Raw genomic sequence first — 23,940 nt, 5'->3', positions numbered from 1 at the left:
TATTACATTGATGATTTCTTCCTCCCCACCCTATGGACTACTCCAGACTGTTTTGTTTTATACATTTTGTAACATGTTTTTACACTTTGTTTTTTCATAATGTGTTTCTACATGGTAGTTATTTCCTATAAATATTTTATACAGTGGTAAATGATCAACTACAGAATTATTACATTATAGAAAGTTAAAATAATACCCACAGTTATTGATGTCAAATTTCAGTTGTGAACTGAACAGTGTATTACAAAAATTAAAATACATTTCTAGGTAAAATCTGCTGCCCTTTCTCCATGAAAGTGGAATAAATTTTAATAGATGTCTTGTTTTTTCATTTACAATTTTTGACTAATTTATTGTATCTAAACACTTCATATTTCATCATACATACAACAAGAGTTCCCAGTTGCACAATGCAATTAGTTTCAAAGTAGTCCCTGACTGCCCAGGGATGGTTTATAAAATCAAAATGGCCCTTGAAAAATATCACCAGGAGTCCAGTTTACACACACAGAGCATCAGTCATTTAGGAAATTAGGGGTTGGGAGACTTGAGTATGATATTGATTGATCTCTCCAGGGCAATATTTGGCCACCATTCCCCTTGGAATCATCAGGAAATCTGAATATTCATCAATAACAGGATATTATGTCATGATTAAATGCCTTAGGATGATGTACAGAGTGAAAAAAACCATTGAGATCATTCATGACAAGATTATTGACAGTATAAACACAATCCAATACAGGAACTGTGGTTCTATTATTAAAAGGAGATTTTCACAATCACAGAATGATCAAGGGTAGTTGGATGGGACTTATCCAGCTCAAGGAAGGTCACCAGCAGCTTGAGTGAGATCATGTCCAGTCAGGATTTAAATATCTGTAGATATTATTTCTATAACCTCTCTAGATAGCCTGTGCCAGTGTGTGACCACAAACTTCCCTACAGAAGTGCTTACAAAACTGGCTATACTTATTAAGAATTGATCCAAGTAAGATAAACTATCTATGTCTGTGCTGCCAGATCTTTGCCCATGCAGTTTTGAAGGAGAAATTTTGATTCTTTCTCACTGTGAATTAGTGAAGGTCAGTTCTGACATGCTGGTCTTTGGAGACATAAAGGAGGCATCTACAACCTAGATGTACAACCTATGACCAAAATATTTACACCCAGAAGTGATGAAGATGGAAGGTGAATGAGGAGTTGTCACTATATCCTTATGGATCCTAAGGATTACTTTATGAGCATAAAATGTATGCATTGCTTTTATCTAAAAAAAAAAAATACACAGGCTCAAAAAGGATAGTGTAGAAAAGGCCAGCATGTAACTCTGACTGTGATTCTAAGCTAAGATCATTCATGTTAAAAGCCACAATGAAGGACCAAAGGTGCATTATTCAGTGAAACAAATACTTCCATTGTTAAAGACAGTAGAAATCAGTTCCCAGGTCTGTGTACATGACCGCCAGATTCTGGTATTCTGCAATATTCTTGACTGTGGAATGACCCAGAAGAAAGTGGCTTCAGGAAGTCTCTAGTCCCAGTTCCCGCTCTAATCCAGGTCAGCTATGAGGTTAGGTTGCTCAGAGCTCTATCCAGGTTAATTTTTTCCAAATTAAATTTGCAAATGACTCCTTGGAGGTTCATATATATCTGCAGAGAAACTGGCAAACTATCAGCATATAGCTGATTTACAATCTACAGCTGAACTGGAAAAAAAATCCATGGAAAATTATAGCACTGAGGTCAACAGATAACTCAGGATTCAAGACACTTCTGAACTACTATGAAACTTCCTGGATCATTGCAATAGCATATAAACATGGGAAAATGAATCCAAATTAACTTGTGCAAAATGCTGGACTCCATGGGACATATTTGAAATACCACTTCTGTGCTTTAGAGAACTTTATCCTCTGTCAGACTAAGAAACTTTATTGCAGCAATAAAGCAATTTATATGGCTTAGACTTTAGGGCTCAGACTAAGTTTTCTAGTTCCAAACAGATATGCAGTCTGGCCCACAAAAACTCTTCACCTGATGTTTTTCCACCACAATAGTATTAATCAGAATAATGTCTCCAGTAAACTCTTTTGAGTAGTGTGTTCGGCCAAACCATATTCAGTGCAAGAGGAACACAAGGCAAAAAGCAAGAATGGGACAGTGATGATCTGCCTAGGGCCAGAAGTGCTTCTGCTTTTGGCCAGATTATTCTAGAAATGTAAAACAAAACCAATGTTGCATAACATCTGGGAATTATATACCCATACCCTACCAGAGACTAATCACAACAATTTCACATTTAGAAAACATTGAGTAAGCAGAAACACTAAAATGTCAAAAAGCATTTGGGGAAAAGTTCTCCAGAAATTTCCAAAGCTTATATTAGCTCCAGCATGAAAAAAAATCGGGTAGCATTCAAAAGTTTTCTTTCCCTGCCTAGAGATTTTGCAAAGACTAAATGGTTTAAACAAACAAACAAAACCACAGGCCTCAACACTCACTGGTCATTGCAATGTTTCCAAACCCTAGTTCTTGTAATTACATTTACCTGAAAAATTTACAATTTTAATGTTAAAAATTAGAAAATAGCAATGAGTGGATAACTCAATTTTATTTATTTTATTTGTTCTTCAGTAAATGTACTTCATAGAAACCATTAGCAATAGCTTAGGTATTATCATGCAAAATTTCCATTTAAAAGCCTGTGCTCATGTGCTTGCAATGAAATATGCAAATATGACTCCTGGGAGCATTCAGCTGATGGAAACAGTGCAGTGTGAAAAATTGTATACATCCTACACCAAGTGCTTTAGTTAATCCTCTGCCTATTCAATTAATTTCTCAACTATTGCAGAGTCTAATTCTATTAATAGTTCTAACATTTACTAATCATATAAATGAGGATCAAATAAATGGCCAAAGAAAGTAGAATAATCCATTAGTGCACTTCATTTGACCTTGAAATACCATCCATCAAAAGATTCCATGTGTTTAATTTTTTTAATATCATCACCCACACAGTCTCTAAAACGTAAAAGAACTAAAAGTAAAATTAGAAAGAAATCACTAAATAGTTCTTCATAAATGTGTCTAAATTTATCTCTTCAAAAGGTATGAACAAGCAGGAAGGACTCATTTTTAGAAGCACTTTGAAATCCACGTTCCAGAGACTGGTTTGTTTCTCTGAGAGGATGCCATGTAAATGACCCTTTATTTCATCCAATTAATTAAGATATAAAAGACCCATAAACTGATTCAGCCATGGCAGTGATTGTCTCTCAATTACCTGGACTTAATCATCAAGATCTCTCTTGCATTCTGTTTTGTTGTACTCTCATTTCATTGTTTATTGTTCCTATTACAGAAATTCTGCAATTCTAATGACAAAATTTAGAACTTAATCTTCTAAATGTCTGTCTTCCTTGCCCAGCTTCTTAAAAACATTCAAAGCTCACATTAATCTCAAGACTGGAAAAGTTGATGATACCTTAAGATTGGAGAGACTATAACGGAAAAAAAAATAGAGAAACATCCTGAGGGAAAACATAATCTAAGATTTGCTGGCAAGCAAGTTCAGAATATTTACACTTAACCATGCATCTTTTCATTTTTGGTTGTGTCTAGCCATTCATAACTTTGAGAAACATGAATAATAGGAACATCATCTAGCAATTTCTGTATTGAAGAGTACCATATATTTCACACAGATCAGTGATAAATTATATACTTTTTAAAAATGTTATTGCATATCTGGGATTAAGGGTTTTTTACTTAAAAGGATTATCAAAAGTTACAAGGAATACTGCATTAAAAATTATACCTGAATGGAAGCATTGCTTTGTATTGCTCCTATGATTGAGACCCTATTATTCTATTTTTGAAAACACAATCATGAGTCTTTTTCACCCTCAAAAAAAAAAAAAAAAAAAAAAAAAATGAATTATTTTATCCCTGGATAAGACCATGTTATAAGAATAAATACATAAATCAAACTAATTAGAGATTCGGCAAAGATTCTGAAAGACTTAGAGGATTTGCAAACAATTGACAAAGAGCCAGGCACATATTTGTACCACAGAAATATCTTGACTGAACAAAGACAGTAAATACTTCCCTTTATGTACGGTTTCCTTCTTTTCTACCTGTTCTTAGCTTGGAATTTAGTCATGTAGGGATAAAGACTTGCATAAAACATTAATTTTTGCACATTGAAAAAAAACAAAACCAAAACAAACAAACAAACCAACCAACAAAACCAAACCAATATAATTTAGCTCTAAAAACCCCTCCAATGTTAACTCAGAAACTTGTTTTTTGGATATACAATGAGAACAGAAATAGGCATTGACTTCAATGACTAAAGAATAAACCTTTCAGATTCTTTTGCTTCTCCCTGGAAATCAGCAGCCAGCAAGGAGTAAGCAACTCTGCCTGGCATTGCACCTGTAACAGGTAAGCATTTGCAAGTATATATCCTGCAACAGACCAGCAGGAGCACTGTACCAACCACACATCCCATTGCTACAGAAAGCAGCAGCTCTTCACTCCAGACCATCACACATCTGGCCACAGTTAGTCAGATTGCACTTCTCCATGAAGAGATGTTCAGGAGGTTGGAGGGTAACAGTTTGAGTGCTAGGACTGGCTAAGAAATAAGTCTGTTTTAAAATAACAGAGAGGCTCCAGCTCTAGTGGATCTTGCTTGGATCTGCCTTTGTAACTCCTAAAAGCTACTGCTATGTCAGAACAAAACTAAAATCCCACTGAGAAAATCACAGAGTTGGGATAAACTACTTCTGAACAAAGGAGCAGCAGCAACAACAACCCGTAGTGGCAGATGAACTGAGAAGCCTGACTCAAATGTGCACCTTGAGCTGTGGAAGATAATTTGTGTGCCTAAAACACAAGCATTAAATTGTTTCCTTTAAGAGCTGGATACTTTTAGAATAAAAGCTTTCTGGGGATGGCAAGGAGCAGTAATCAACAGGCAAGAAAAATGTCTAATACAAGAAATCTGTGTATGAGCAAGCAATGATTGAACTACTGAAATAAATGAAAAACAGTATCTGCAATACCATTAATAGCAGAGCTTATCTCTTCTGGAGGCCAGCTTGCTTGCTTTCTCTCATTTAAAGCTCCTCAGCACTACTGTGAGTGGCTAACTGTTGCTGCAGAAATAAGGTTAAATGCCTCTGCACACAAGACCCCTCTTCCCCTCACACAGCAACAAGAGATTTTTACTTTCAGAAAAGGAAGTTTTCAACTGCCTTGCTTCACTGTGCATCAGCCATAGAGCCCTGGTATAGTGGACCTCACAGGGAAAGTAGAGCAGTGACACTAGAAAAGGTGAGAGACACTTCCAACCCACTGAAGGACCCTAGACATAGATGATAGCAGTCACAAGTGCAACCACTTTAATTTTTTAATGCTGGAAAACAACGCATGTGCTTCAGTGGAGCACACAGCTACGTAAAGGAGCAAGCTCCTTCCCCTTCTCCTAACTAGTGTCAGACTGCTGCTTCCCTTGTCTTAGTGCGAGCATTTGTGCAGCTGCATGGTGAGTTTATTAGCAAACTTGTTTGGATGGAACTAAGAAACAAAGAAAATCATAAAATCTGGTTCACTTTCAATCAGCATAGTTCCTTGCTCAAACATTCTGTGTGATCCCTTGGCAACAGTTCCAAGGACAGGACAAAATGCATGGCAGAGGATGAAAGAGAAGGCAGGATCTCCTTTTATGAAAAGCCTGGCTTAAAAACACTGAATTGAGAGACACTCTGAAGGGAAACTGTAGCCGTGGACTGTACATCTTCTATACTCAACTAAGATGTGCTGTAAAATAGATCACAATTTCCCTAGTAATTAAAATCAGAAATAGTTGGTTCAGTAAAATATCTTCGATTGTAGAAGAGTGCCTGTGATCTTCTTTAAGTACATCTTCTTCAGTACATCAGTGTACTGAAGTGAAAAGCAACACTGTTCTTGTCTTTCTAGAGGTGAAACTTGGTATAAATGGTGCACACTTCACAAAACAGAAAGCCTGCTCTGGAGACCAAAATAGTAGCTCTGCAATCAGTGTTCCAAAACACGAAAGCAGTGGCTGGGCATGCTATTAAATGAATCATAGCTGGGGAGTGAATTAATCAGCGTAAAAACCTTGATGCATAGAGAAAGTAACAATTCAAACTGCAGATCCTTTAATTTCATCACCTATTCAATACATTTCCATGGTACAGCCACTCTCACATCATCTCTCTGAGGCATCATCATTGCTCAGGGCTCCTCAGGGAAACTAACCACATTTGAACCGCATTAGTCTCACATCATTTGGATATATATGCAACCAAAGCTTTTCAATTTCATTATTGACCAAAGAGCACAATCCAATTTCTTGAATTCTGTTTCTTATGTAGTCATATTTTTATGTGCATTCAAGACCAATACGGTAACTCAGCATGCAGAATTGGTTATGCAAACCTGTCTATTTCTACCATAAGAGGGTGCGGGTAAGAGAACTTGTGCCATTCAACAAGAAACTTTAACACAGAAAAACACAGCTTATGTTAAAATGTCATTCCTATGACATTTTTGCCTTTTTTGGAGATGCGTGGCTTGTTTAAAAGATACAAGCACTTTGGAGCCCACAGCTCCCCAAGGAAATGGAAATGTGAGTCTGATTCCTTGCAGTTGCAGAGAAGGACAAAAACCTCAAACATGAAATCTTAATTTTTTGTTTGATTATTGCTGAATGACAACTTTTGGATGCTTTACCCCTTGAACAACTTCTCCCAAACAATTTCCTTTCCTAAAACATCCTATCAACTAGATTTCTTATGAAATAAAACTCATCTTGTTCTACTGAACTTGGAGAGCTGCAATGAAGAAGTATTCTCAAATTTTGTAGCTGATTTAGACTTCTAAAAAAATCCTTTATAAAATGTCACAAAACCTGCGATTACACCAACTCCATTTGCAAAAGCTTGATTGCAACTGAAATGAAATTCAGGAGGTATTCAACTATGCATAAGGATTTAATTAAATCCTTCGAATACTTGACATTATAGATATTCATAACACTGAATTTTGATCCCAGAATTTCTTATATTTCAGCTCTTTGTCTTGAATGGAATTCAGTTACATATTCAGCATTAGACATGAAAGAAAATAGGAAGAATTACTAGTGTAAGTGCCTGGCTTTAGAGCAACCTGCCTTTAAAAAGGATGCAAAAAGCATATACAGACAGTACTGAGTTCTACAACATTGTCCTGAGCAGGATTGCTACAATGCCCCTACCTGGACAATGAAAGGCAACAGCTTCAAGGAAATGCATGTGTTTAAAACTACTGGATAGCCATATTCCTATTTCCTCCCATTCTCTAACTGACAGTGGCATTTACTTCCAACTGGAAATTTCCCCTTTTATAAAGTGACATCTCCAACATTACAGCATCCACCTGGCACTCGGTAGGTAAAAGAATTAGCAGCTAAAGGCATTAAATCTACATATCCTTTATAGCACATAAACAGGTTATAAAACTATTGGTATTTTGTTCTTCAGTGAAAAAAGAGCATGGTTTTCTGTCTTCTCCCACCAATCTACACCCAGGTTTTTTCCACATCTTTGCCTCACTCATACTCATTCAAGGGTTAATAATAAAAGTGGCCCTGGTTTCTCCCAGAATTTTAATCTCATCAGCCCAGTACAACAGTGTTTTAAACTGTGGACAGCTCCCATTTTAAAAAAATGCAGGTTTCTACTAATCTCGCTATACAACACACAATACACATTACAGCCACTCAACTCAAACTCCAGGGGGAAAAAAACACACCTAAAATGCTTTGCAAAACTATATATAACTTGTGTAAAAAGAGCAAATTTTGTGGAATGGTTTTGCAATACCCATTGTCTCTTTTTCTTCTGAGTTACAGAACTGTGTATGGTGTATAGAATTGAATTATGATAGTGAAACAGACTGATTCTATCCTATTAAGAATGAAACAGTAAAATGTCAATGCCCATAACTCCATGATAGAAATACAGCTGATTTCACTGGTAAAATATTAGTTTTAAAATTCTAAAGCCTTTATCATTGCAGCACTTAACCACAAGTAGCAAATTAAACACCTGTTGATTCCTGCCACCTGTAACATTTAATGCAGCACTCCTGCCTCCTAATTTAAGACTCCTGTCTCCTCCTACTCTCTGCTGCACCACGCTGCTATCATAAACTTGCCTGTGATTCTTTTATCTACAGAAACACACACCTGTTACTGTGGCTACTCTTGTTAAACAAACCTGCACCCATCATGTCACAGTTCTGTACAGGGCATTGCAAGGCCTATCATCATCAAGTAATACTTAGGAACTCCTATTATATGGCAAGTGACACTACAGTTAAAAAATATGACCTTCTTTGGATAAAAGTATCAATGATTCCACAAAAAGCAGAGGACACCAAATATGTACAGTTATATATGTGTAAATACACATGTACACATAAATATGTACATATATGTATTGCTAAATATTCTACTTTTTTATATCCAGTCTGATTCTCATCATATTACACTGATAAATAGAAGGATAAAGATTGCTTGCATTCAGCATTTTTAATAGCTTAATTCTATTTTTAGAATGACAACACAAAGTGATCAAGTCAAGGCTAAATTATCCATTGTATGAGGCTGAACATACATAAATACCATTTATTTATACTTGCTAGACAACACTGTAGCCTCTAAAGGAAGCACTTTCTCCATTTCTGCATGTGCATTAACCTCCCTTGCAACATATTCAAAAGATCAGGCTTTATCTCCCATGATTGCTTTTTGAAAAACAGAACAATAATCTGACTAGCAATTTGCTCATGTTGCAAGTGACACAGTCTATCTGTCCTTTCTAAACAAGCACAGAACACATTTAATCAAGTAACCTTAGACCATGCTGTTAATCAGCACTGGAACATAATTCATCAGTACCCTCTTCCAGTTTAATTTGCAAAAATTATTAATTAGCTTATGGAATTACAGTTATATAAAGGAGAAACTATATCATTATCTGACAAGAGAAATGCTAGACATAGCTCTTACTCATCTTTGGATGTGCAAGATTCTGAAAGAAATCGAAAATCAGACTTACATACAACATGAACTTTTCTAAAGCAAACAATTAATGTTTAAACTATGCAAAGAGACTTATTTTTAAGCTCTTTGCAGTGCTCCCCTAGTATTAATTAGAAAATAAGTGACTATATAAAATGCATATGGTTAACAAATATTTGGAAAAAATATATAAGTTTTGATTCCATAAGTAGCAATAGGATATTTGCTACACAGGGCAGTGGAGAATTCACCTGCCAGCACTAGCACTCAGAACACAAGGTGAAAGGTATAAAATATAACACATTACTTAAGGTTTAGAATATATTAAAATGTTTTAGTCAAATTCTGTATATAGGAGACTTGTTCTAGCAGAATCAAGATTCCACATGAGGGAATAAAAATCAACTATCTTTTTGAGCCCATTAGTCATACTGGTGTTCCCAGAGATTCAGACTATTTGCTAACAACATTACCTAAGCTTACTGTTACTGTTATGCAGTAGAGAGTAGATCATGCTTACAGAAAACTGAAATTACTTTTAAAAAGCATCCACTTAAATATTCCTCACAACATGAGAGATGAAAAGTCATAAGGACAAGGAAAGCTGTCCACCATTTAGCAGGATTGGGTCCTTGTTTCTTAAACAGGAAAGTAAATATTTTAAGTATTTGAAACAATTTCATTTTCAAGACAATCACAGAATCTGTTAAGTGGAATATAAGGTAGAACAGCAGAGAATTCATTACATAAAATTTCCAGATGACTTCTGAACTGAATAATGTACCATGTTACACAAATAAGACAACAAAACTTATCAGAAAGGGGTTTTAGCAATCAAAGAAATTACTGTCCAATTTCAAAATACTGCAAGCCATCCCAAGTCTGAGGCTGAGGACATATAGTATTATAAGAACAAAACAACCATTTCATATTTTTTAATAAAGTACATCATCTGCCACACAAAATCCTTGTTTCAAATAAATGGGTGAAATAGAGAAACCAATTCCATATAGTGCAGCTGGAGAAAGCAAACTCTGGTTCATCAGTTAATATGGTGCAAACCAGCAAGAGCAGCAGCGGTCAAGACAAGGCTCCTGTCAGTCTCCTTCTCACTCCAAGTTTGTTAGTATCACAGAGGACACCCCCAAAACTTATTCTTGCAAGTTCCCAATTTCATGTTCACCCGTCATCTCTTTTACAGATTCATCACCCTCCAGCTTAAGGTAACTTCAGTTTTGATGATGATACTCCTTTTCATTCAGATTAGACAATAGAATTTTGTTTTTATACAGCAAGAAATAAATTACTTCAGTAATTCAGTAAAATACAGCAGTCTCCAGAAAGCATCTGCCTAAAGATAATGAATGCCACATCTGGTTAAGGAATTAAGAGAAGAGGAAAGCACAATTACCTTACAAATTTCTTAGGATGGACCAAATATGTTACTTAGATCTAAATCACAAGTATTAGCTTACTAAGTCCTCACAAAACATGAAACAGTTCTAAATGAACCATACTTCATTGAAATTTATTTTGCATCCCTCTCAAGTATAATATTTACTTTGTCATGTATCTTCACTATTATACTGACATCAGTTACAAAACCAATTGAGTCTCAAAAAATATTTGTCCCTAAAAGGGACAATAAACAATAACTGTAGGTAAATGGTTAAAATAAATCTATTATTATGAATTAATCTTTTATTGTAGACATATAATGCGAACATCAAGCTATATTCACACAGACTCTGGATGCAGTCCTGGATGTTTTATTGTAGAAATATGTGTCCCCATCACTTGGATTAAGCAAAATCCTTCACTAAATCTTGTCTCTAGTTTGTGAATCATCCAGAATAAGACAGACACTGGACAAAAGCTCATCATCTGTTTACCCAAAATCTCAGGCATTCTGGCCACTGCTCTTCTCTAAACACAGCCTGTTCTTGAGAAGTTGTGTTTACTCATAGCAGTATTAAAAAAATTAAATTAAATTTAAAAGATCCACACAAAATCCTTCATCAAAGTCCAGCCAAACAAACTCAAGCCCACATAAACTTTCCAATTACTACACAAGGCAGTAAGGGCACAGGACATCTATTTCCACCAAGCATATTTCTGTTTCATTTTTCAGAGTAATCACAAATTCAAAAGAAAAGCTATAATAATAAGTTTTCTTCTTTACATGATAGTACATGGAAGAAGTAGGCAAGGCTTTGGGATTTGGCAAGTGGAAAAACCCTGTCATGGTTTACTTCTGCACATTAGCAATCACCTTTAACACAAAGATACAAGAAACTTCTGTTTGAAGGGCACATCAAAATTTTTGTTAAAACAATTGCATACATGACTGGAAGAAGAGTCACCATTTAATTTTCAGTTATTTTCTTTCATCCTTGTTATTCATGTAAACAATTGCAGAAAGCTAGAATTATTTTCTAAATGCATTACTGTGATGCATGACAAGCATATTCTTCATTCAGTCTAATGGAAAGTTGTGAATTGCTAGTGATTGAATTGTCAATCATTCAAACAAGTAAATAGCTTTGTTCCTCCAAATTATGCTTTCAGAATATTTTCACAGCTATTTAACCTCAGTACCTCACTATTTGTGAGTTGTTATTCTGTCCTGTCCAGAAATCTTCATCTCCAGATACTGTGAAAATTCTGAGATCCACAGGTAGGTATTTTCCCAGATTATCAACTTGAATTTCTGAGATCTGGGAAGTACAGCCTTTCACCAGCACCTGAACCCTGTTTAATACACCAATCCCAGCCAGGTCAACTGTTGTCTGAAAAACACTTAGAACATCACTTGAGATGTTCTCCTATTTGAGTTTGTCATGCTCCACATCCAATAGAAACAGCTGCTTGAACAGCAGTGCCTTCTAGAGCCAAACTCTCCAAGACAGTGGGTAAGTGAACACTGAGAAGGCAGGGAGCTGCCAAAAATCAAACTGGGATTCACATGCCTTTGTGGGGCAAACACACACTGTTTTGGTAATGGAAAAGTAGTGGGTAGCCATAAGACTTCCTAACATGACAGCTTGTTGAACTGCAAGTATCCTACAAACCTGGGACTGTTTTCTCTTCTTGGTGTCACCATGTTAGCTAAAGAGCTTAATAAGTCCTTCTGTCTCTAGCTGCTCATCACTGTACTTGTGGAATAGGAATTACCTTCCAAATCTGCTGCCTATTTGCTTATGATAATATACCCTAGCCTATTTTAATAAGAAAGAAAAGTTGCATCAGAAGAACTATATTCCTGCTGTTTAAACTAACTCAGCTTCTTTTTATTACAATGGGTAGGATACTGCTGATGTCACAGACCTTCAGGAAAACAGGAGTGCTGGTAAGACATGCACATAGACTTCACATTCCTTTTCAGAAGGCTAGGAAATATTTGCTTTTTCTTTTCCTTAAAGTGCACATAAAGTTGCTTGTCACTTCAGTATTGATCTGAATACCCTACTAGCCAGTTTCAAAATGAGAATAAAAATATCCTTTTGCTTCAGAGGTGTGTTGTGAAAATCAGCTGGTAGATATTTGAAACCTTCCTGTAGATCTATACTAAGCACCACAAAGACCTATAAAATGACCAGTTCTGTGTTCACTCTGTGCTATGAACAGAGATCTTTAGAAAAACACTGACTACTCTTCAACCATGAAAACAATATTAATAGTAGCTTTGCACTACATGTATACAATCTTTCCATTAATATATTTTGATATATTAAATCACATACACAAACATCCATAAGAGCTGCTAATTAAAAAAAAAAAAAAATCACACAAGCAACTGAGACTTCTAACTATTAGGAGTAATTTTCTACTAATCTTAGGAAAGCTCTCAAAACCATTCTTTGTGAATAGAAGGACAAAACCACAATAGTCTGGGAAAACCAGTCCGGAGCAAATCACAAGTGTAGTGCATAGTGACAAATGGTATCCATGCTGAGGAAAGATGTTTGGGTTAGTGTTTTCTGCTACAGAGGATTCTAAGAGCACACTTAACAGATGGATGGAGAGAGTGTGTCCTGATAAATTACATACATCTCTGCTCCTATTTGAATTGTAAATACAATGTTGATACTACCTACCCTGTGAATAAGTTTCAGCACGCACTTACGTAATCATTGCTAATGTGAAGTGTTGAAAAAAATGCTTGCTGGTAGCTAGAAGCATGAGAAAAGGAACTGAATGCAAGTAAAAAGCAGTTAATACTGAATACTGTCTTTGTAAACAGATTTTGATGGATTTAGCTCCAATATTTTTAGAATAAAAGATTAAACAAAGTGCAATAAGGATATTGAATGTCTTCAGTGTTGAATCCCTGGTGAATTGCTACATGAAATATGGAAGCTGTCCCTCAGAAGTAATAAATACTGCATTTTAGTATTTTATCAAAACAACACATTCTCCACTATCCTTTTTTATTAATGCAAACTGCATCCAGACTGAAACTGGGAATACTTCCCATCTTGTGGATTGGAGTGTGCATTTTGACTGTCTAACAGGAGGAGGCTGGGTGGGCACTACCACCTGAAAGTATCACTGTCAGGAAGCACAGGCACAGGATGGAAATGACGTCATGCAATGCAGGTGCAGCCTTAAGCAATCTGTCACGGACAAAAACCTTGCTGAATTCTAAAGCCTCTATTTACTGAGGGAAAAAAATGCAATCAAAAAGGTTAAAGACTGCAGTTAAGTAACTACTGTAGCCATGACCCCATAGCTGCTGTAACATTACACGAGGTCCTCTGCCCAGTGTCTGACACACATTGCTGGTTATTACTGCATGAGCTGTATTTTACATGCTCACTGACACGTGGCAGGAAGTTACATGCAACTACAGGCATTCACAAACAAAGGTAAAATTCTGTCTTCTAGCAGATCTCACAAATCTCATGTCTCCATGCAGCCTGAACAAGTAGAATACCTCAACAGATGTACTCAAGCCTTTCCTCTGTGTTTCTGCACACACAGGGTCTTGAAAGCTCTTTAAAAGAGAACTGCCATAAATTGTTTTCTATTATGTAAGCACCAGAACAAAGATTCCTCTATTGTCCTCTTTTCACAGCACTCAAAAAATGCAGATAGTGATAAGGGAGAACCGACTTCATGAACTGAAAGATTGCCAAAAATGCTTTCAACTAAGTGTCCTATAGTGTTGTGATATTTTCTTTTGTATCGCAAAGCCATAAGAAATTTCACGTTAAATTACTCATTAGTAGAAATAGTTTTGTTTGTAAAGCCATTTCTCTCAGTGCAGACAACTGTGATATGGGCTCCCTCTAGTGTCTTATACAAACTTGGAATTACAAAAGATTGCATAGGTCATTTACAAGTGCTAGCATCTTACTTGTTACCTTCTAAAAAAAAAAAAAGTTCACTGTTAGTGAAAAACAAATATCACATTCCCAGTAAACAACTTTATGTATTTGTACATATCAAATTCTTAACTCAGAAAAGTAAATTTTGCTGTTACATATAACTATCATAAGATCCAAACATTATGTAATTATACATGAAACTTTGCACTGAAGTTGTAAAGTACTTACTGTAAAGGAAGGAAAATATGACATTAAATCCATTTTGAGATATTTTAAAAATCCAAACCTAAGCTTAGAAGTGGGTCCTCTATCTGTATATAGATTTTAAAAATAATCTAATACCTAAATAAATACATGTTTTAATAAATATGTATTTTAATACCTAAATAAATAAATTTTACATTTACATAAAAATATCTCTTTCCCCATGAACACCTCAAAGTTATTTCAGTAATTCAAGTAGAACTCACAGCAACCTGGAGCTGGATCTTGCTTGTTTCCTCCACTGACACAAGCATGAGAACATGCCAGTAGATTATTAAATGCTCCACAGTAACTAAAGCAGGCCATTGTTGTGGGTGGAAAACTTTTGCCATCAATTAGTGAAAATTGCATTAAAAGCCATACTAATGGAAGACACATCCTTGCCTTCCACCCAGAAGCCCAAGGCATTCTTTTCCCCACCAAATACACCAGAGAAGCCGAGCTGAAGCAGCATGGATGGGGTAGTAGGCTGAACCAAGAAAAAGTCTAGCATAGTTTTTCCTCCCTAAGAAAAGGGAAACCATATTGTGAATGTCAGGATACTGTGCCTGACAATACCATGAGCAGCTCCATGAAAATGTTTAGCACCTCTTCTTCAACATAATAGAAGCAGGAGTGTTGACAAGGCATACCAGAATTTTACAATAAATTGTTTCATTTCATTTTCCATAAGCTGCTAAAACCAAAGAAACAAACTGGAAAAAAAACCCACAAATTTTAAATGCATAAAATCCCAAATGCAAATCTAGCACTTTCCAAACCCTGTGTTTTTATATTCCTTTGCGTCCACACAGAGCTTTACCCTGAGAAAAATGTATTTTAGATATGACAGCCTCTTCTACAACAAATAAAGCATTACTTATAAACCTGAAAATTTCATATATGCAATTAACAGAGCTGCATATATATGTTACAACCAAAATAAACCTTTTGATTAGAATCGGTTATAGACAGAAATTAAAAAAAAAATAAAAAAATCATACATGCTTCCCTCACTTCCTAATACTAGAATTCACACTCGCTTTGCTCCACAGTTCTCAATTTACATCTCATACTCAAAAAACAAAACTAATCATCTAGCACATCTCTAGATTAAGAGGGCTATTAAGTCTTCTTCAGAACAGTGAATATTTTTCATTCAACATTTTTTCCTTGCAAAGTCTTAGGAGCATTGCTAAGGCTGGTTTCATAGGCATCCTCTGCAAAGTCACAGAATCTCAGTGTTCTAGTTGGGACCCACAAGGATTATTGAGTCCAACTCTGAAGTGAATGGCCCACAGAGGGAAAAGGAACTGTGAGCAGAGTCCAACCCCTTCACTATCTCAGTCTTCCTTAAATTCTTTGGCTGAGCCAGAAGCCTGTCTGTACAATCTCTCAAACAGTGGCACCTCTTAACAGAAGAAATGTTGAATGGCATCAGGCAATCTCCTGGGCTTTTAGTACCTACATGCCAGAGTTCAATCAGCTAATAGAACTACAGGCTTAGAGAGCAACTGGATTCTAACAGCTTCTGAATTTTTTAAATTACCTTATCTTAATAAGAACCAAGACAAATAAAAATACATGCATTATGTCATATTTTTCCTTTTGTTATTCTTCAGTGCAAAATTTCATGGATAATTACATCACAGATTTTCATTACTAATGTGGTTAGAGGCTTCTTTTTAGTTTTAGCTATTAGTAAAACAAGCTAGCACCCATTATTATGGACTGGAAAAGACTGTCAAATACTGCATATGAAATCACCTAAGTTTTCAAACACAAAATTCATTTAACAACCTTTTACAAAGTCCAATTAGCCTACAATTCATATTAACTTCCTTACATCTTTCATAAAGACTACAGCTGTTCACAAGCTGGGCAAATAATGGGGTGGGGGGAGGGTTTTAGCATGCTTAGAAGATAAGTTTTTGAAAAATAATCAAAGGAATGAATCACTATCAATTTAAGTTTGTTCATGGAGAATTCCTTTTGGTAGCTGTGTGTTTCATGTCAAAGGGTTTCAGTCAATACACACCCCAAATGTGAAAATATTGTATCCTTCAATACACCATTAAAAATCACACTAGTATTTAGTCTGTCATTAAAATAATTTTATGGAAACATCCTATACAAAATAAGATCAAACAAATAAAGTAAGTAGTTATCCTGATCTGTGTGTCCAGAGAAAGGCAATGAGGATGGTGAAAGATCTGGAGCAGAAGTCTTCTGAGCAGCGAGAGGGAATTGGAGTTGTTCACCCTGGCAAAAAGGAGGTTCAGGGGGACCTTATCACTCTCCAGCTACCTGAAAGGAGGCTCTAGAGAGGTAGGGGTCAGTCTCCACCCAAGCAACAAATGAGAGGACCAAAGGAAATGGCCACAAGTTATGCTATGGAAGATTTAGACTGGATATTGGGAAAATTTTGCTGTTGGACTCAATGATCTTGGATCACTTCCAACTTAAAAAGTTCTGTGATCCTAAATCACTTGTCTAGTGAGGTCCTTAAGCAAATAGCAGCCACAGCAGCCAGCCCAACATCCCACTATCCTACCTCCAGCAGGGCAACTTTGCAGCTCTAAGTTCTTACTGCAGCTAGTCCAGCAGACTGTTTGCCTGGGGCTGAGCCAAAGCCAATATTCTTAAACCAAACCAAGGCAGCTCTTCTGGAAGCTCTGATTTGTAGGGTGCATGGCATGGAGAGAAAGCAGAGGGATCTGAACATTAAATTGCTGCATCCTAGCTGAGATGAGTTCCATGTTTTCTCCCTTCATAGGGGATAATAGTGGAAAAACATCCCTTTCAACTGAGCCTGGTACTTTCTGATCCAGTGCTCTTCATAACCCTATTATGCTGCTGAGGTCAGTACAATTGCACAAGCCCAGCTCCTCTGTGCTACAGCTCAGTTCAGACAAGTGGCTGCACTCACACATCCCTGACTTCACCAGTGGCAGCCCCACCTGTAACACAGAAGCAAATCCAGGTGGAGCTGAGCCTACGAGGGACCCGATCCCACTGCAAGAGCACACACACACTGGCACTGCTCTCCTCCAACAAATCCAGGATGCAGCCACATCTCAGCTCTGCCATGGTGCCAGGGCAGGAGAGAGCTGCTCAAGTGCAAGTCCACACCTGCCATCCCCCAGCACAACGAGCTTAAACAACAGCAGTGCTTGAATGCTGAGAGTAAAGCTGTTTACACTAAAGACAGCTACAAAGCTCTTAGTAAATCCAGTATTTTTGAATAAATGCCAAGCAGTTTAGAACTGCTTACACATCTACAATAAATATCCAAGACAGTCAGGATGGAAACATGTTGATTTGCAATGTATGAATGATAGCTTACATAACAAAAATGAATCACAGTAACTGGTTTCAACCATATTCTGATAAATTCTTGTATCAAGTGAATATATTATGGCATTTCTGTAGCATTTAAAGTTATGACCTTGATTGCACAGACTTAAGTTCTGCCAACATTCACACACACTTTTTTTTTTTTTTTTTAAGTATAAGCCCTTCACTGTAATCATGGTTTGGGTAGGGTTTTTTCCAAATGCACATGAAGGCAAAGTGCTCATAGAACTGAGACCATGTGTGCTGAACAGTTTCTTCTTACTTTGAATAGTATTTCGTTCATAATAGAGCTACTAACAGCCTTTTAATTTGTTTATAAGAAACCACATATTTTTTAACAACTTTTCATAATCAATACAAATAAAGGACAGAGCCAAAATCAAACATAAGCATTTTTTTTTTTTTTTAATTCAGACACCACTTAGTAAAGAAATTGAAATAATACGAGATGTCCAGGGTTGTGAAGAGGGCACTGATAGCTCCCAGTGAGTTCAATAAAATTACACCAGTTCACACCAGAAGGAAAGCAGTTTAGCCCAGTAACCAGACTGGGCATTTAAAACAGTGGGGTTGTGACTTTAGCACATATGTTTATGGCAAATGTCTCAAGTGCTGATGAAATTGATAGATGTTTTAAAAGCTACTGTTCATTAGAAATCTTTGCTTTATTACAATTTCAGCATAGAAGTTATAACTATATGATTATTCAAAGCCTGAATAAAGAATCTATTTATGGATCATGAATTCAACAGGAGCATAGGGAACAATTTTAAAGGAATACAGATAAAAATAATGCTATTAATGTTAGCTTTAAATTAATGAGGCAAGTTTAGTTGGCAATCATTCCTCAGGCTCATTAAAGATATCTGAATGCAAATCAAAAGAAACTTAAAATAATATACTTGGTTTATCCACTGGGAGTTTAAACATTTTCTTTTCATCAGAAGCAATAAACACAATGTAAATAAAGCAGCAATACAAATAAATCAGTTTTAAATTCTCCATACTATCTCAAAGACTTAAACTGCAGCACACTGTACAGTCAGATGTACAAGCAATGTGTATGACATACCAGTGGACTTGAATGCTTTTCCTCACTATGCCACCTTCAGAACCAAACTAAGCATGATATCTAATGCAAAACCCCCACTGTATGCTAGGACAGCTCCCATATAGATTGAAGAGGTCGTGTTAACAGAGAACCCAAGTGTATGCAATTTGGTGTTTCATTCTAGAACATGTCCATAATGAATAAACCTCTACCTGCTCACAATGTGGAAGGGGCAGCATCAGCTCCCCAGACAACAACAGTCAAACACCTGATTCATTCTTCAATAGCAAAATATTAAATAAAACCAAAAGAATGACCTATGTTCCCCCAAAGGGAAGATGATTTTAATTTCAGTGACAACAGAAGAGTTGTGTTCCCAGTCTGCAAACAAGCTGCCATGTTGTGTACAGGAATACATAAAGGTAAGTTGAGGATGTATGGTTTCCACTACATGCTGTGTGTTATGGTTCAGGTTAGAAGAAATGCAACAGCCATGAGGAAATACTGAAGCACAAAGACAAGCAGAATACAATTCTGACAGACTTTTACACCAACCAGGGGAGGCACCCTGTGCAAGTAACACCATACACGTTGCTCTGAAGAGTCACACACTTTACAAGGATAATGCTCATGATGTCCAAGGTTATTTTCATGAATAAGTGTTCATCAGTGAGACTAAAAGATCACAGCCTAAGGATTATTATGGAAAAGTACTAATCTTTAAATAACTAACCCAGTATAACCAAGCAGTCCCTTTCACTGCCTTCAACAAGCATGATTTATCTCTTAACCTCAAAATGTCCAGCTCTGCCTCCAACGAAATTTGCCTAGTCACTAACTTTTCACCTTTTTACCTTTTGCCTCTGCTTCCTGTGAACACACCTTTCCTCATCCAAGTAGCTAGATTTGGACTAAAGGATTTACAGGGAATAACTACACTCCATAAAGAACACAGGTATAAACCCATGAACTGGGAGCAAAAAGTCTGGGTTTCAGCCTGGGGCAAGTCATCCAGCCACACATGCCCACACACCAGCAGACCTAACATTAAGGAACAAGAAAGCTTTGCAGTGAAGGCAGGAAGAGACAGACTTGTCTCACTTAATCCTAACTCATATCATCAGCTTAAAGTCAATTATTTGACTTGCTCTTCATGAGCCATAGCTGTAGCATGTAGTTTGTGAAGATGGGAAATCTCAGTAGTGCAATAGGAATGCTTTGTTTTGTTTCCAAACAGTGCCAGACAGCTCAGAATTGCTGAAAAGGGGCCAGTGCAGCACACAAAGTGGCAATAAGTCAGCCAAATTAGTGCAGGCTGCTAAAACACTGAAACCCCCAAAGGGAAGTTTAAATGATAAATGAGAAGCAGAAAACCCATCTTGTATCATATTGACTAAATACTGTAAATATTAAGAATATCTTCCTTTTTTTTTGCATATTGACAGATGACTGCTACTCTTTTCCAAAGTGACACATCTATCATCATTTTTTCAAGGTTTCTGCTTTGATTTAGACTTTTTGAAGAACTGTAATCTTGAGGGTTTTTTTAATAAAAACTCCTTCAAGGATACTCAGATAGCTGCACCAGCTGCTACACTGCTGAGGTCTGCATAGCCATCTAAGTGAGGTCTCACTGCAGATGTGGAGCTTTTTAAGATTCAGTCAAGTTTATGGATGCCTTGCATACAAATTAGTTACCCCATCCTTAAATTATTACTGAATCAGGAAAAACTCTTACCCCATTACAGAGGAAGGGAAGACAGGGGTTTTGGAGTCAAATCTGTCAAGATTTTTACCCTTTTAGCCAATTATAGTGAAGTCATCTCTGAATGTCTCTTTACCCAAGATACAATATTTTGTAGGATTTTCAGGTATCTCACAGCTTATTTGTCCTATTTAGAATTACAAAAGCACAGGTGTTAACACTTTATGTTCTTATGACAGTGTCTATATACATAAAACTGTGCATCAAATTTGCTATAAAGATTTCTGTGAAGCTAATAGGAAACAGAGTGAGGTGCAAGCCCCTCTAATGCACAAGGGAAAAAAACCACTTTATAACACCATAGCCAGGAATTCAAAAATCAACAACTGGCAGACCAAGTCAGACAGAGAGCACATTTTTGTGTTCAAGGTCTGTAAAGAAACCCCTAGACTGTGAAGAATACGTTACAGGAAACTTCTGCCCCCACAGCCATACCTCATTTTATCTCTTCATCTTTTCAAAACTGGCAGAAACCGCCCTGCAAACAGCTTTCCAACTGCATCAGAGAATCTCCAAATAAACCTGGAAGTTACACACAACTACAGCTCTGCCTTTTCAATTCACCATGCTCCATTTACAGATTTTGAAAACCTGCTAACAAGGATACGGAATTCCTTGTGAGCTCCTTTGAATGCTTGAGTTTTAGTTTGGATCTGGCAGGTGGCCTTCATTTGTGCAAGGAATCCCCAGGAATTTTGCCACTGGGAATGACTGACTGGGAATGACATCCCTTCTGCTCACACCCCTTCTCCTGCCAGGAGACACAAGTTACATGATTCTGCGAGCTCATGCTGATTCTTCAGCAGCCTGCAAGATGAGTTAGCTTGCAGCACCACAGCTGAAAGAGCTGCATCCCATGACACTTCCACGGGATCAGTGAAGTAGTTTGCAGGAAAAGGCCCAGCTGATGAATGGAATGCAATAAAACCCTGTTCTTCCTAAATTACCCACTATGCAATGTACAGAAAGCTTCAAACTGCAGCAGTCTACTTGAGCTTTTGATCTTTAAACTGCTAGCAAGAACAAAAAACTTCAATGACAAAAATTGATATGTTAAAGTTCAAAATGTGCTAAATGAACAGAATTCCTGTTCAAAGTCCTCTTCATTAACAGTTATTGCATATTTCACTGCAAGAAAAAAATAAGCAAGTCCTTATGAAGGCCGAATACTAATTTTAAAGCAATCAAAAATGCATAGATGTTTTAAATTAAAAGAAATGGCTCTCTAACATCTTGACTATTTCAACAGAAGCAGATGGTTTATATGGCTTTACTGCTTAATTAAACATTTTATATATTCTGTAAAATGGTATTTGATGGCATCCTTTCCAACTAGCTTTCTAAATTTAAATTTCAAAGCAATTTTATGCATGCACCATATTAATCAGATAACTAATTAAAATATTCATATCTAAAACCAACTTACTGACCTGGCTTCTATCATCTAATACATATGAAAAATCTAATTGTCCACTTCTTTCCTATTTCTTCTTTATGATAATACTAACTTTTTCCATAATTATACCAGTTTCCTTTATTTTAAATAGTCCTAATTTAAAAGCAAATATTTTTTTATTTTTTCTTTTTATCTCCTTTAGAAAATGAGGATATTTTATGAAACGAAATATTAAAACCAACATATAACAAGGTACACATTTGGATGCTGCTGTAAAAGCTAGACATGGCTACTGATGAGTGTGAGAGGTTTGAGATAATGAAGAAGGCTTAAAGAACTCACTTAAAAAGCATTTCACAAGAGACAAAAAGGTACTGTCCCCAAGCAAAAATAATACAATTTACACAGTTCCACAAAGCCACAATCAGTTGGCAGAAAAAAAAAAAAAAAGGAATGAAAAGAAAAAACTGAGCACAGCGGGAAAAGTTCTCAAAATCCTTATCAAGTACAAATTTGATGCAGTAATTCCAGCAAAAGGAAGGGTTTCACAATTATTATGTATAGTTCCTGGCACAACTTTCTACAGCTGATTCAAAACAAACAGTAGAAGGCAGAAATAGACAAAACAACAATACAGCCAAGTAACCAGAGGGTTATTTAACTGTTTGACTACCAAAGACAACCTTAGACTAGAATGAACTTCAGTCTGTTCTCTTACTGATCAAATAGGTGAGAAAAGGTAACACTGTGTGCACAAACAGCCCTGCTGAGTTTCACTGCAGCAGAGTCCTTCCCCAGCAGGTGACAAATGCCTCCCACAAAGTGACATGTGAATTTAGTGACACAACACCAAAACCCAAAGAAACAACAAAAAATGAAGCATTTTATAAATCGGAATATCAACTTGAAAAAAATTACAGGAATATGATAAAACTAGATTAGTTAGGATTCAAAATTATCAGAATCCTCAAGACTGTATCAAAGCATTTGCTCACCATCTCTTTTAATGCTCAAATTAGGCAAAGACAATGACAAAATGAACATCAGAGTGACTCTTGAAATTCACTACCATTAGGAATCCAAATCCAAGTATTTGAGTGAATAATTACAGACATCCATGGCCTGCAAATATACAATATTAGTTTAAATTAAAGGTTTTTATTGTTAAAGTGTTAATCACAACTGAAGATCCAGAAATGACTATTCTTGTATTCCTCTAGCTAAACAGGAGAGCTTTTACCCATTACACAATATATAGTTCATTGCTGCACTTCAGACCAACACATTTCATATGCCTTACATTGATTTATATTATATACCACACTGTCATAATATGCCTGATTTTATGTTCCATCATATACTAAATGAGCTTTTAAAAACTGCAATGCCCCACTCCATCTGAAAGACCCCAGGGTACTGAATACACACAAAGAAAAAAACATTGCAACAAAGAGCATCAGTGCTTCTGTGAGGACTTTCATTTAAATTCTGAAAACTGAAAATTAAAAGCAAAGGCACCACCTACTAAGCTACTTTGTCACATAACCATTGGGAAGGAAATATGATTCAGCAGATTTGTTTTTATCATTAGTATGACAGATGTTGTGGTTTCTGAATAACATGATTATAAACTAATTTCTCAGGTACATTATACTGAAGCATATCTTCGTATTTGTTTATTCAATATGTTTT

The 23,940-nt window shown here is 36.3% G+C and overlaps 1 protein-coding gene across 1 annotated transcript in view; it reads left to right on the top strand.

Moving 5' to 3' along the window:
- LOC130255625 (basic proline-rich protein-like) overlaps positions 1-23,940 on the top strand; it is a 35,048-nt gene that overhangs the window by 9,824 nt on the left and 1,284 nt on the right. The gene's annotated exons all lie outside the window — the stretch shown is intronic.

This window comes from Oenanthe melanoleuca, chromosome 7 (genome assembly GCF_029582105.1).
Source record: "Oenanthe melanoleuca isolate GR-GAL-2019-014 chromosome 7, OMel1.0, whole genome shotgun sequence".
In the NCBI taxonomy this organism is placed as follows: domain Eukaryota; kingdom Metazoa; phylum Chordata; class Aves; order Passeriformes; family Muscicapidae; genus Oenanthe; species Oenanthe melanoleuca.
The sequence above is the reverse complement of the archived record's forward strand: the minus strand, read 5'-3'. Positions and strand labels throughout refer to the sequence as shown.